General features: G+C 37.1%; 1 pseudogene; it reads left to right on the forward strand.

Annotated features, from left to right (window-relative positions):
• Positions 1-3,499: 3,499 nt before the first annotated feature.
• On the forward strand, positions 3,500-8,652 carry LOC138168749 (olfactory receptor 11H6-like; annotated as a pseudogene).
• The last annotated feature ends 6,047 nt before the right edge of the window (positions 8,653-14,699 follow it).

Genomic DNA, 14,699 nt, shown 5'->3' on the forward strand with positions numbered 1-14,699 from the left:
AGATCCATCTTGCCATACTGGAATGTCAGAGGGGGAATGGGGAGGATATAGGAGAGAGCAGATTGGGGGAGGGGCTCTACTATACATAGAGGGATAGCTGTTTTGGGGTTGTTCGTAGGAAAAAGATGGGGAGAAAATTTGTAATTTAAAATCTTGTGGAAATGAATGATGGAAACTAAAAATAAACATAAAATTTATTTTAAATATATACATATATAATTTAAAATTTTAAAAAAATTTAAATTGTAAAACATCTTGAGAAAATAATGCAAAAATGATCAGAAATGATTAAAGGAAAGAGAGTGACAAGGGAAGTAGTTGCTAAATGGAAACAAACAATATTTAAATTAGTCAGAAAAGGCAAAAGTCAAGAGGAACATCTAAATAAGTTAAAATGTAGTTTTTAAAATAAATTTTATGTCAATTTACATTGACCAAAGAAGGTATGTAAAATTGAAGAGACAAGGAAAGAAAATAAGAAAAATCAGCATATTAGATCAATGAAAACAAAAATCAAGAGATTGGAAATTGATATACATACAAATTATGTAAACTTTGCTATTTTCTCAAATACTAACCCTTCCCTAAAATATGCATTTACTGAGGAGCTAAAAAACTAGAGAGATTCTCAAAGATTTAAAGGACAGCATTATAGTCAATGTAGTAACCAATGATGACTTCAGAAGACTGGTGATTAAGCATGTATTATCTCTCATCAGAAAGATGTAAAATGATACATAAATTGTATAATTTATAAGAATCATTAATTATTCATTATGTTTTTATACATGGAAAAGAGGAAAATTCTTCCAAGGCCTAAGTGTTCTGGTGTTATAAATCAGAGAACAGAGCCCTCTTTTAGAGAGTCCCAAATAAAGATCCACTCTATCAAACTGATGTTGTGATTGTGCCTGATCATGAATCCATGAAATCAAGACAATTTTGCTAAAATGATAAAATTGCAATAATCACTTAGAAGATTGAATGTTAGGGAGGAAAACTAGTTGGGATAAGAGAAAAAATTGTTCTCAATAGAATCCTGTATTTTGCATACCTAATAGACTTGAGTATCAAAAAGTGAAAGACATAAAGGTTTCTGTAAGATTCTTCAATCTTCCATGACATGTACCTAAGGTTCAGTCCTGGGACAAACATTCCAAATAGCTCCTTAGATCATCTCTGTGTTTCCTTTCATTCCCTTCTTCAGTTATCAGTTGCCTGAATTCCATGTGCCCCTGTTTCTAGTCAACATTTTACTCTATGAAGCAAAGACTTTTCAGAATAAGGAAAGCAATCTCCGGCTCTTTCAGAGAGGGAATGTACTCAGAGCATAGATGGACATAAAAATAACTCTCGTGGTTTATGGACATAAAAGTAACTCTCTCCTTCTCTGCCTACTCACTGTCTGGTTGTAAATAAATAAGTTCATGAAGTGAGTTCACAAAATGTGTGCATGGTTTCGTTAACCAAATGAGAGTCACCTTTACTAAGGATGGAGTGAGCAGGCCCAGAGCAGTTATAGAGGCATGAGCAAGATGGAACATTTAGACTCTGAATTTTTGTTTTCTTATGCACTTAAGGGCTTCCCAAGATAGGAAAATTGACATGTTCATGAGAACACAGATGCTAGAGTTGTGGATTCCAAGAAGGAACTAAGAAAAAAGTAATAAAGGCAAGGGTTCTAAGGGACAGAAATGCTACCATTTCTTAAGGTCAAGTAAGCATATCAATGGTACAATAGTTGACCGGATGCTGGGAGAAAGGAGAACTACCAGTTCTCAGAAGACTACCCCTAAGAAAGTAGAACCCTTGCTAATTCCTTGAAGGAATATTCTATTTTTTCATTTGTATACATGAAGCCTAGCAACCTAGTGCACCAAGGAATGTTTGCATTCTGTTGAAAGCATCTGTTCTACTTTAGCTATAATTTAAATAGGTAGATCATTAAGTGACATTTCAGGGAACCACGTACTCTTCCTTGCCCAAAAATACCTCTCTACCTCAGTCTCTGATATCTGAAATTATGATGGTTTTATGCAACCTTCCTGTCAAGGAGTAACAAATATTATGACTTCATCTTTGGAAGGGATTCTTACACAAAAATACTGAGGGGGAAATGGTTTTAAAGAAGTAGAGAGAAACTATTTTCATTAACCGAACTGATAGGACAGTTGCCATTCTGCAACTTTGGACCCTTGTTCACAATTACTGGCCGTACAACCCAAGTTGAATAGCCCCAGAAGTTCTGTCAATTTTCCTGAGCTTTTGATCACTTTTTCTAAGGTGCTCTTTATCTACCTCCAGTTCTGATTATCAGTCCTTGCTCTGAAATTTTAGAGTACTTTGTACTCATAAGACATTTGGCATAGGCTAGATGATCTTATTGAGTAAGTAGTGGTCTTTCCTGCTCAGGTAAGGGTTGGACCAGAAGACTTCTGAAATTTCTTCCAAACCTGGGATTCTCCCTACATATACTCTCATTTTTTCTCCTTCCTTACATATAAATGTGTTGGTGTCTTAAAATATTTTCCTGTCTTTCTTCATGGTCTTATTAACTGTTGTCTAGGACCACTTCTACTTCTCATTCCATCTAAAGCTGGAGCAAGGTGGTAGAACTGGTGGTAAAAAAAAAAAGTGATAGAAGGGGAGATTTTAAATATCCAAAGCCATTCTCCTGCTATCACTGTGTAACTGTAATAGAAATTTAAAGATCTTCCCTGCCCCCTTAATAGGTTTAGGTGAATATGAGGATCTTTCCTGATTTGAAAATAAACTCTTCCTTCTAATAGGCTGAATGTGGTCACATGGAGCCTGAGGTGGGAGATTCATTTTTCAGGAAGGCACAACTTTTGTTACTTTGTAGTCAGTGGGTTATGAGGGTGTAATGCTCTCTAACCCTGGAGAAGACTACATATACCTCTGAGATGAGGTTTTCCTTTGGAGCTCGCTTATGGGAGGAGTTGTGTGTGATTTGGCCAGATGAGACTCTGGGTAGCCATTGAGCTCCCGGCTTTGAAAACCCAAATGTTGGTGCTTCTCTCCCTGATAACTAACTATATGGATGTGATGGTCAGACAGTTAGAAGCCCTGTCTGTTGATCTGCTAAATTGTGTTATTTTTCTCTGTCTGTATTTTTATCTGCTTGTAACTTCTGTTTGTATTCTCTGAAGTTCAGGGTGCTGACTTTTTCCCCCGAACAAGGTAAATGATTTATGTTTGATTAACTACAGTAAGATTGGTAACCCCTTTTGAATTGCTTTTCTTTAGAAAAGCAAATCAAAGTACCTGTGCTAGCAGCCATCCTGGTTATGCAAGGATGCTTACTGGAATATATGTATTAGCTGGAGTAATAGATTCTAATTATCAAGAAGAAATTATTGTAATATTGCAAAATTTGGGTGAAGAACCCATACAGTTTTGTAAAAATGATAGAATAGTTCAAATGATTATTATTCTTTGTCAAACAATAGCACTTGTGAAAACTGACCCTCCTTCTAAAATGACTATCAGAGGAACTAAAGGGTTTGGTTCAACTAATAGAATAAAATTGATAGCTAAAGTTTGGGTAAAGCAGAAACCAGATGATGTTCCAAAGGCTGCAGAGATTATACCACATGGGAAAGGCAATGCTGTGGTTATCGTTTATTCAGGAGAAGATGGTTGCCAAGTTGTACCTTTAATTCATGTATTCTACTGTGAATGTGGCTATGATAGTGAGTTCATGGACTCCAGAAGTGCAGCTGACCCTATATTTGTCTCTTTTTGGATTTTTGTCTGTTAAACTTGTTTGTAAGATTTGTTTCCTGCAGCCTCGGTACCCCCCAGATGCTTGATCACTTAGACCAGGTGCCATGCCTTGTCCATGACTATGATGTGCCATCCCTTGGTCCTGGCATTGACTGAGCTCCAGATGCCAGTTAAAGAATTGACCTTTTGAATCGGACCTACTGAACCTAGTGTTGATGAAGTACCAGATGGCAGCTAAAGAACTGACCTCTCAAATGGGACCTCTTGCAGCAGGGACAGGTCTACATCCAATTTCAGCTGGAAGTAGATTTGGAGAAGAGACCTTTGCTCCTTATCCCAAGATTCTGAGCCCCATTCATTCAAAGGGGGAAGGATGGGGTGCTTGTGCCCAAGTCCCCAACCTAAGCTATTGTTTTATGTGCTTAATTTCTATTATCCCTGTTACATTGCTGTTGCAAAATTTTTCAATTATCACTGTTATATCGTTGCAAAACTGTTGACACCAGTTGCCCCACCAGTTATTTCTTAACTTTCATTAATCTGTGTAGTGAAATGCATTGTTAAGATATTTTTGCTATGTAAGGGACATGAAAGATCTTGGGACCGAATATAACAGGAATGGGAATTTAAAGATCTTCCTTTCCCCTTAATAGACCTAGGGGGGAATTTGAAGACCTTCCCTGCTTTGAAAGTAAACTCTGTCCCCTAATAGGCTTAACATAATCACATGGAGCCTGTGATGGGAGGAGTTTGTTAAAGGGTGTCGCAGAGCCCACAGCAAGCTCCCCTGCTTTGAAGATAAACTCTGCCCCCTAATAGGCAGAATGTAGTCACATGGAGCCTAAGATGGGAGGAGTAGAAGGGTAGAGCAGAGCCACAGGAAGCTGGTAGCAAGAGCCAGAGAGATGGCAGGAGAGAGAGGAGCCCAGGCAAGGAGATAAAGAGGTTTGTGAGTAAATATTGATCTTGTATTGGTTTGTGGGAAGGCTAAAGGATGGTATGGCCCTCAGCTACATTGTGGTTCATTAACTTTTATGTTGCATAGATGGATTCAGTTTCCTGGTGTTGGGATTTGGTTTTCTGGTGTCTAAATAAATGTTTTGGTACTGTTCTCTATATGGAGAGTTTGTTACATTTTGAGACTGAAGTCTTGTGATAATTGTCACAGTCTTTATTATGATCACAGGTGATGTAAATATTGCATTGGCACTACACACTGCCATTGATTTCCCAAATTGCAAAGCAATATTCCATCTCATTTTTTTACACTCAGTTGTCTTGTTCTACCCTTCAGAGTTCCTACCCTTATTTTAGATTTTAAGAACAAATACCTATTAGCCAGAGTCTGGTTTTCCTCTGAAATACAAATAAATTGTAATTTCATCTTTTGTGTATAAAGATACTATTTGTCTTCCCTGACAGGATCTAAGTACAAAAAAGAAAAAATGGAGGAAGGGAGTGTTGGCATAGAAGTGATTCTTTTCACATTCTATTTCCCCTTTGTTCTTTGCAATTTAAACAAGAAACCTTTAGGAAATTCCCAATGTGTTGTATGTATGCTGTAGAGGCAAGTACTTACTGGGAATTTTTGTGAAAACAAATACAAATCTGCCCTGATTCAGTGAAGAAGAGGAAACCCTAATTAAAAGCAGCAGGTGTTGCCAAAGTATGTGAAAGCAAGCAAGTCAAGCCCTGAGACCTGTAGCAGTAAAGGAAAATAAATAGCTGAAGAAAGAAGTGTTCCTGGAAGGTCTACTAGCAGAAGATTCTGTTTTTCCTTTAAAAAAATTCTTGAATGACTGGAACCCTCTGGCCCTGCCGCTTACCCTCTGCCATTTCATTATTTCTCATTTCCATCATATACATCAACTATTCACTGTCCTTCTGAAATTCATTAAGGTAGGTATCATCAGGAGGTTAGACAGAAAAAAAAGGGAAGGTCAAGGATCACAATGAGTTATTATGTTCAAATAGATATGAAATTGAAAGGAACTTTAGATATCATTGAATCTAACTCATTTTGTTCTAAAGAGGAAGAAACTGAAGCCAAGGAGGTTAAGTATACACTTCCCCGGGATCACATGAGAAATAAAGAGGATAATCTGAATTAAAACAGGTTCTATGATTTTGGTTCAGTGCTTTTCCCACTATATGAATGTATTCCTAAAATCCTAAATTGTAACTTCAAGTATAATTTACCACTGAAATATATTGCCCCTGATGGCCAGATTCTACCATAAGGTATTATAAACCAGGGCTAAAATGAAAGAAGGAGGTGGGGGAACATGGTTAAAATGAAGAGAGAGATCACATAGATAGATATAGTGATACAGATACAGATGAAATGGAGGTAGAAATAAAGATAGAGATGGGGAAGAGATGAAGATAGAGATGAATATGAGAATACAGAGAGAAATAGAGATATAAAGATATAGCTGTAAACATTATAGATGTAGATTAAATAGGTAGCAGTAGATACAGAAGGAAAAAATGGGAATTATGAAGACAGAAGAAGAGACAATAACAAAAAGAGAGAGTGTGTCAAGAAAATCTATATTGGTGGTGCTTGCTGAGATAATTTCAAAATGTCCCCCTGAGCATAGAGCAAATGTAACCAGGAAAAGTTATTTTGGAAATGTTTGTTGATAAACTGTGTAATCTCTGATTCACTGGAAAGAGCTTTCTTAGTACAGATTGGAAATTACTTCCTTTGTGTCAGTAGCTCTACCTATTTGAGGATCAATGGAGGATCAGTCAACCAAAAAACTAATATTTATACATTAAATTATATAAACTGTTTGAAAAAAAGATTCAACAGTCTATTGATGTAAGATTTGCAGCGTCATTCATTCATTAAACAAGTGCTCATTAGGTTCATATTCTGTTCCATTGAGTGTACTAGACAATGTGGGAGGCACAAAGATAAATAAAGGACCTGAAATTCAAGGAGTTTAACTATAGAAAATTATAAACAAGCTAAAATAAAACTAAAGTTGCTAGGAAATATAATAATGCAGAAAAATTTCCAGAGATGAATTGCCAACCTATTTGTATGGAATGGCATAAATGAAGACATCTAGGTAGAAAAGCTTATGGAAATGCATAAATGAAGGCGTCTAGGTAGGAAAACGTAGGAAATTTTCTGAGAATTGCAAGTAATTAAGTTTTGCTAGCTTATAATTTATGTGATGGAGATTAGTATAAAATAAGGTAAGGTGGATAAGCATATTTTTAACCAAATTGTGAAAACTGTACATTTTAATTCTCAATACAACTTTTTGTATACCAGGGAAAGTAATAACTTAGCTTCAAGAAAAGTATTTGTATCATTACTTCTCTACATCATTTAACAACAAATCTAAGAATCTAAAGCCTTTGGTAGGGAGATAGTTCTTGCCTTTTAACTATATCCCAATGGAGGTCTCTTTTCAGAATCATCCAAGTAGTTCATATGAAAGTAAGAGGCAAAGAAATCCACTCCTCTACAAATAAATCTATCTTTCCTTTTCCCTTCTCCCTCTCCTTCACTAAATATAACTGTACTTGTATGATAGTAGGGAGCACATATATAAAATACATTATTTAATGAATTTTACCCTTTATTCAAATATTACAAGTACACTCTCTGATGTAAGAATATCATAAACTCTCAAACAGTCTTTTACAATGTTTTCTGTCATGCTTTTAACTTTACCAAAGCTGATCACTTAACATAACTTTATCTTTGAGGAAAAAGACAACCTGGAAGAAGAACAAAACAAAGGCACTGATTTCATGTTTTGGGTAAGGAATGTGAAGAATGATTTTTACATTTACATTTACATCAGCCCTATGATATGTAAACACTGATTTCATTAAGTCATGCAATCTTAAAATTTTAGAGCAGGGGAGAATATTAGAGATTCCTAAAAGTTAATAATCTACGAGGGAAAAGGAAGAAAGTAATTCATTTCATGCTCATTTTTGTCCTCTTCACAGATTTGAATCATGACTATATCAGGGAAAAAAAAACTGTATCTGAGTTCATACTTCTGAGCTTACCCTGCCACATAGAGATTCAGATCTTTATCTTTGAGACTTTCTCTCTGACCTATCCTGACCCTAATGGAGAATGTCATCTGAGCAATGAAATTGGACTAATGGCTCCACACACTTATGTACATCCTCCTAGCCAGACTTCTTCTTAGAGATCTGCTACATAAATACTACCCTCCCCAGTATGATGACCAATGGACTCTCCAAGACCAACACCATCTCCTTCACTTCCTGCTTCCTTCAGTTCTACTTTTTTCTCTCCATTGTTACCAATGAAACTTATTTTAGCCCTGTGGTTATTGAGTGGTGCCTTTTGCTGGTCATTACCCCACCATCATGTCAAGATGTCTCTGCATCAAAATAGTGTTACTCAATTGAGTAAGTTCCTTTCTTTGTCATCAAGTTCCAATCTACTTTAAGACTCAATCACCCTTCTGTGGCCTAAATATAATTAGTCACTTTGTCTTTGACCCAAGACCCCTACTGGTTCTATACTATACCCCTACTTCAGAGATTGGACTTTCCAATTCAATTTTGAGTTCCCTCATCATCTTCATCACCTACTTAAATCTTGGATCTTATACTGTGGTGTTAAAAGATAAACTTTGAATACCTTCAACAACTGGAAGTCATAAGGCTTTCTCCACCTGTAGTTGGCATTTATTTGTGGTATCCCTGTTCTATGGAATTCTCACAGTCATATACATCAGCCTAATCTCTGAAAATCTAGTTGGGATACAAATAAGTATGACCTTATTTTACTCAGATTTGGCTCCACTTGCAAATTCCTTGATTTATAGTCCATATAAGGGCATGAAGGATGCCCTGAGAAAAATCCAAATGGGGATGAAAATTGGCCAGAACATATAAGAAAGCTCTTGATAACCAGATTCACAGTCTTCTACTGCCTCTTATTCCTATTCCAATAATATTCAGCTACTCACCTGTAGGCTGAAACTCACCAATTCTCCACTATACATCCCTAATAGAAAAGTATATAAGAGCACTTTTGCTAATCTTGACCTTGGTTCTACTGTGGTTGGTTCTTTGGTCTGGCTTACAATTTTTTTTGTTTTTTTTCCAGGGGGTTTATAAATTTTAGTAGACTCTGATGCCTTCTTACCTCCTAAAATCACTTGAATTCATGATATATAATCTATTATTAACTTCTCTTAATTTCATATTCAATTTCAATCTTGAGTCCTGGGACTTTTGATAATAGCATGATATAATGCAGATGCTTCATTCTCTAGATGCTAAAATCTTCTTAATGGCAATAACTTATCAATGTCATGGATGCAGCTCAGCAAGCATTATATTCCATCCCTCTAAGCTGGGGGAGGAAGGGAAAAGGGGCCATCTAAAGAACATTACTTAACTGGAGACTTGTGTTATCTGTTATAGGACTGCCAATTAATCTTCCAGATCACCCATGAATAGAGTAGACCAAAAATGTTGGCCCAAATCATCATTTTAATTCAATCTCTGGGTGATTTTTTTAGGGTAAGAAAAGAAAACTATGATAAATATTCTCATTTTCTCAATTTCTATTTTTAAACTAAGCTTCAGTTCCCTCACCTATAAAAGGAGCATTGAAATAGCAATTAGTAATATTTTAGCTATTTATTAAAATTATGATAGTATCCGAAACAATTTATGTATATTTTAAAATAATGCTTTGCATTAATATGAAAGTTTTGGCTTCATTTCATAAAATTGGAGTCCTAACACTACAGTGTATGTACCAGCAAAATAAAAATCAGGTTGATACACTTAAACAGAGAAATTCTAAGAGAAACATAGAGTCAAAAAGTGCAAGCAGATAGAAATTCATAGCTAGTAAACTGGGACATAGAGACAGGAAAGGAAATATACACAAAATTTCACCCATACAATTACACATTCACCTATACAACTACAAGTGTACCTAAAATCAAAAGAAATGTGGTATAAAGAATTGATGGGGGAAAAAAGATTCCTCTGTACACTCATAAAATACAATTTTCATGTCTAAAACTGTTTTTCTTTTTTTCAAATGATTTATTAACTTCAGATTTACATCATTCATTTCTACCAGATTTAGAGTTACAAATTTTCTCCCCATTTTTCCCCTACCCACCCCCCCCAAAATAGCAGTCCCACAAGATACCCACTCCTCCAATCTGCTCTCTCCCATATTTTCTCCCATACTCCTTTCAACTTTCCCAGTGGATCTCTATGCCCCAGTGCCTGTATATTCTATTTCCCAATTACATGTAAAATAGTATTAATAATATATATGCACACATATATACATACATGTATATATACATGCATGTATATATAAATACATGTATATATATTTGAATATTTGATTTTAAAACTTTGAATTCCAGATTCATTCCCTTCCTTCCTTGTCACCCACCCTTACTGGGAAGATAAGCAGTTCAGTATAGGCTATACATGTGTGGCTAATGCAAAATAATAACATAGTAGATATATTGTAAAAGACTGACTATATTTCCCTTCCTCCTATCCCACCTCCCACTTGTTCTATTTTCTACTTTGATCCTGTCCCTTTTCAAAAGTGGGTTCTTCCAACTTCCCTCCCCCCTAGTCTGCCCTCCCTTCCATCATCCCCTCTCTCATCCCCTTCCCCGCTACTCTCCTGGAGGGTGAGATACCCTATTTAGTGTGTATTTCATTCCCTCCTCAAGCCAAATTCAATGGGAATAAGGTTGACCCATTCCCTTTTGCCTTCCTATTCTTCCCCTCCATTGTAACCATTTTCCCTTGCCTCTTCTGTATGAGATAGTTTACCCCAATCTGTCTCTCCCCATCTACTCTCATTATATTCCTCTCTCACCTTTTAATTTCACTTTTTAAGTATCATTCCTTCCTGTTAAATTGGTCCTGTGCCCTCTGTGTATACCTGTAAACATATATATACACATTCACATAAGTATTCATATGCCCATATACCCTCATATATAGACATATATATATATATTCCCTTAAACTACTGAGAAAAGTTTCATAAGTTACAATTCTTGTTTTTCCATGTAAGAATGTTAATAGTTCAACTTTGATAAGTTCCTTATGACTCCTTTTCCCTGTTTAGCTTTCTCATGCTTCTTGTATCTGAATGTGAAATTTTCTATTTAACTCTGGTTTCTTCAGCAAGAATGCTTGAAAGTCCTCTATTCCACTGAATAAACATATTTTCCCCTGAAACATGATACTCAGTTTTGCTGGGTAGGTGACTATTTGTTTTAATCCCATCTCCTTTGACCTCCAGAATATCATATTCCAAGCCCTTTGATACCTCAGTGTAGAAGCTGCCAGATCCTGTTTTATCCTGATTGTGTTTCCACAATATTCAAATTGTTTCTTCCTGGCTGCTTATAATATTCTCTCCTTAATCTGGGAATTCTGGAACATGGCTATAATATTCCTAGGAGTTTTCTTTTTGGAATCTCAGGAGGTAATCAATGGATTATTTCAACCTCATTTTGCCCTCTGGTACTAAAACATAAGGGCAGATTTTTTTGAGAAGTTCCTGGAGGATGATTTCTAGATTCTTCCTTTGATCATGGCTTTCAGGTAGTCCAATAATTTTTAAATGATCTCTCCTGGATCTATTTTCCAGGTGAGTGATTTTTCCCACGAGATATTTCACATTGCCTTCTATTCTTTCATTTGTTTGGATCTGTTTAACAGCATCTTGATTTCTCATAAAGTCATTAGCTTCCATTTGCTCCAATATAATTCTGAAGCAATGATTCTCCTCAGTGAGCTTCTGAGATTCTTTTTCCATCTGGAAAATTCGTCTTTTTAAGGCATTCTTCTCCTCATTGCCTTTTTGAGCCTCCTTTGCCATTTGAGTCAGTCTGTTTTTTAAGGTGTTATTTTCCTCAGTCAGGCTGTTGACTCCCATTTTATAATTTTCTTGCATTGTTCTCATTTCTCTTCCCAATTTTTCCTCCACTTCTCTTATCTGCTTCTTAAGGTCATCTTTTTTTTGCCTGTAACCAGCTTGTATTTTCCTTTGAAGCTTTTGGTGCAGAAGTTCTGATTTCACTGTTTTCCTCCTGTTCCATGGTTTGCTCCTTTTTGTCCCCAAAATAGGAGTCTAATGTTGGAATCTTCTGTCTGCTTTGTTTCCTTTGCCTGGTCATGTCGCCCCTCAGTCACTTGACCCCTGGGCTTTTTCCCACAGTAGGACTCTGCCACCAGATAGGGGAGCTTTCATCCCAAACATTGGGGTTTTCTCAGCTGCCAGAGGTATTAGATGGGTGCCCTCTCTGAGGTCTCCACATGCCCTGGCAAGCTGGACACACACCCCAGGGCCTCCACCCTAGACTGAAATACAGATCCAAGAAGGTTAAAGCAAGAGCAATTACCCCTCAGACTGGTGCTTGGACACCCTACACTCTGCAGGCCAGGAGCTGAAGCCCCCACATGGCACTGGCTGGCTGTGCCAGCATCTCTGCGGCTTCTCGCCCAAGGGGGCAAAAGCCACACACTCCCACTTACTTGGTCCCAAAGTACAGACTACACTGACCTCTCACTTTGTCCTTCACATCTATGTGTTGATAAATCAGGAAACGGCCACAGCTGCTGCTGGTCTGGAGTTCCTCTTGCTGGCAGCTGGTCAGACGCACCCAGGGGCTAAAGCCTCGGTGTGGGCTGGGCTCGGCTCCCAAAGTGCTGTGCTGACCAATTCCTGCCAGCCTGCTGGGCTGTCCTCAGAAGGAGGTTAGCTTCTCTGTGTCATTTTGTGGGTTCTGCAGTTCCAAAGTTTGTTTAGAGTCCCCTTTTTACATGGATTGGGGAAGATGGAAGTCGGAGCAGCGGGGAGGTCCTTCTTCTACTCCGCCATCTTGGCTCTGCCCAAAACTGATGTTTTTCAAAATGTATGTATGTGATTCCCTTTCATTCCCACAACTCCCTAGAAGGATAGAGATCTGAATCAATTCAAATACTATTGTTCACCTTGGGATCATAGAGTAAGAGCTAGAAAGGAACTCAGAGATCAAGTCCAATCTCTACTTTGATGTTCTGTGGCCCAAGTGAGGAAATAGAGCCACAAAAAAGAAGGTTGAGTGGCTTGTCCAGAGTCTAACAGCTAGTAAATATCTAAAGTGAGGCTTAAAAACCAGTCCTCCTAACTACAATTCCAGGACCCTAACTGCAATTCAAGGCTACTTCTCCCAAAGGAGCCACAGAAAAAGAGGCCAGTTATATGATCAATGGAGAAGCCCAATCAAGTCCATGAATATAGGGAATATTAGAGATCAAAGTAATGCTAGTGATAAACAGAGTTGGGAATCACCTATGTTGATTGCCTTGTGATATGCTTAATAGTCTCTCTAACTAAAAGATAGCCTAAATCCAAATGTTACAATACATTAAATTCTAGAAATAAAATTTTGTTCTTTTTTAAGTATTATTACCCTGAAAGTACTCTTTATAAAAGAAAATATTTCTAGAAAAGTTACCATATTATAGTAATTCAGACTTAGGTGCTGGTGGTGGAGATCAGGGAGCAGAAGATCTGGGTTTGAGATCAAGCTCTAAAACTCAGGTAAGTTATTTTATCTCTTTGGGCCTTGGTTTCCTCATGCATAAGGAGAAGAGATTGAATGAGATGGTCTCTAATGTTCCTTGCAGTTGCAAATCCTATGATCTTATAAGAAGTAATAAAAATAAGAGATTTTATATAGCAATGTACTTTTAAAATATTCCATTCTATCCTTACAACAACCATAGGAGGGAGATGCTATTATTTTTCCTTTTTACAGATAAGGAAACTGAGGACGATAGAGATTTAAAATGACCTGTTTAGCTGGTAAGTCTCTGGATTTGAGCTCATGTCTTCCTAACACCACATTTAGCACTCTTTCTACTGCAGCACCTGGCTACCTTATGATGGAGTAACTTCAGTGCCTCCCCTCAGCAAAAAGAACAGTATATCAATTAACTTGCATGTAATTTCATTAATTGTGGTTATATGATCTGCACTCTATAATCTGGATGATCTGCACTGTTTCTTCCACATGTTCTCATTCCATGCAGTGCTCAATCCTAGACATTACATATACTTCTCAACAGAGGAGCTGTCCAGCACTCTGAAGCCTCTCTCTACTTCTCATATTTGCTGTGTAGTAGCCTTGCACATAAGCAGTTCCTGTGTTCTCGGTTACTTTTACTGTATGACCATCAGTCAACGGAGTTTTAAAGTGAGTGCTCGACCTAGAGCCAGCTTCAAAGTGTACCTCTGACACTAGCTATATGGCCATAGACAAATTACTTTATCTCTGCAAGGCTTACTTTCCTCATCTATAAAATGGAAGTAATACTGGAATACCTATCTCACAGAGTTATTGTGAGACTCAAATGACATTATACATGTTCTCTGTAAACCTCAAAGCACTTAATAGATGTCCATTATTGTCTTCTTTTTCAAGGCATATACATGCATGATGACATCTTTTATGTCACTTCCCCCCCCAAGTAATCACTGGTAATAATCTCTATTCTGCTTTCATTGATCAAATGTCTTTATACAGTCCTAGAGTCACTTGTACTCTTCTTTCCTTTGAAGGTTATATAGTATCACAGAGAAAAAAAAATATGCCAAAGAGATAAACTAGTAGTATCAAGTAGATTGGGACCATTGAAAGTACTATTTAATTGAATAAATTCTATGATAGTGATTAGTATGAATTTCCCTTTCACACAGAACCCTAAGAGAATTGGGCAAGCAAAGAAGGGAAGGTTGGCTTTTTTGGCAGAGGAAAGGACTTGGGGAAGATAGAGTGAAATAACAATCATAGCTCACATTCATTTAACGTTTTGAAGTTTACAAAGCACCTTTCTCTCCACCCCACCCCACCCTAACCCCTGCCAATAACAACTCTGAGCTAGGTAACAAA

This window comes from Petaurus breviceps, unplaced genomic scaffold (genome assembly GCF_028583685.1).
Source record: "Petaurus breviceps papuanus isolate PSGF00001 unplaced genomic scaffold, PetGlider_PUasm1.0 37, whole genome shotgun sequence".
Classification (NCBI taxonomy): domain Eukaryota; kingdom Metazoa; phylum Chordata; class Mammalia; order Diprotodontia; family Petauridae; genus Petaurus; species Petaurus breviceps.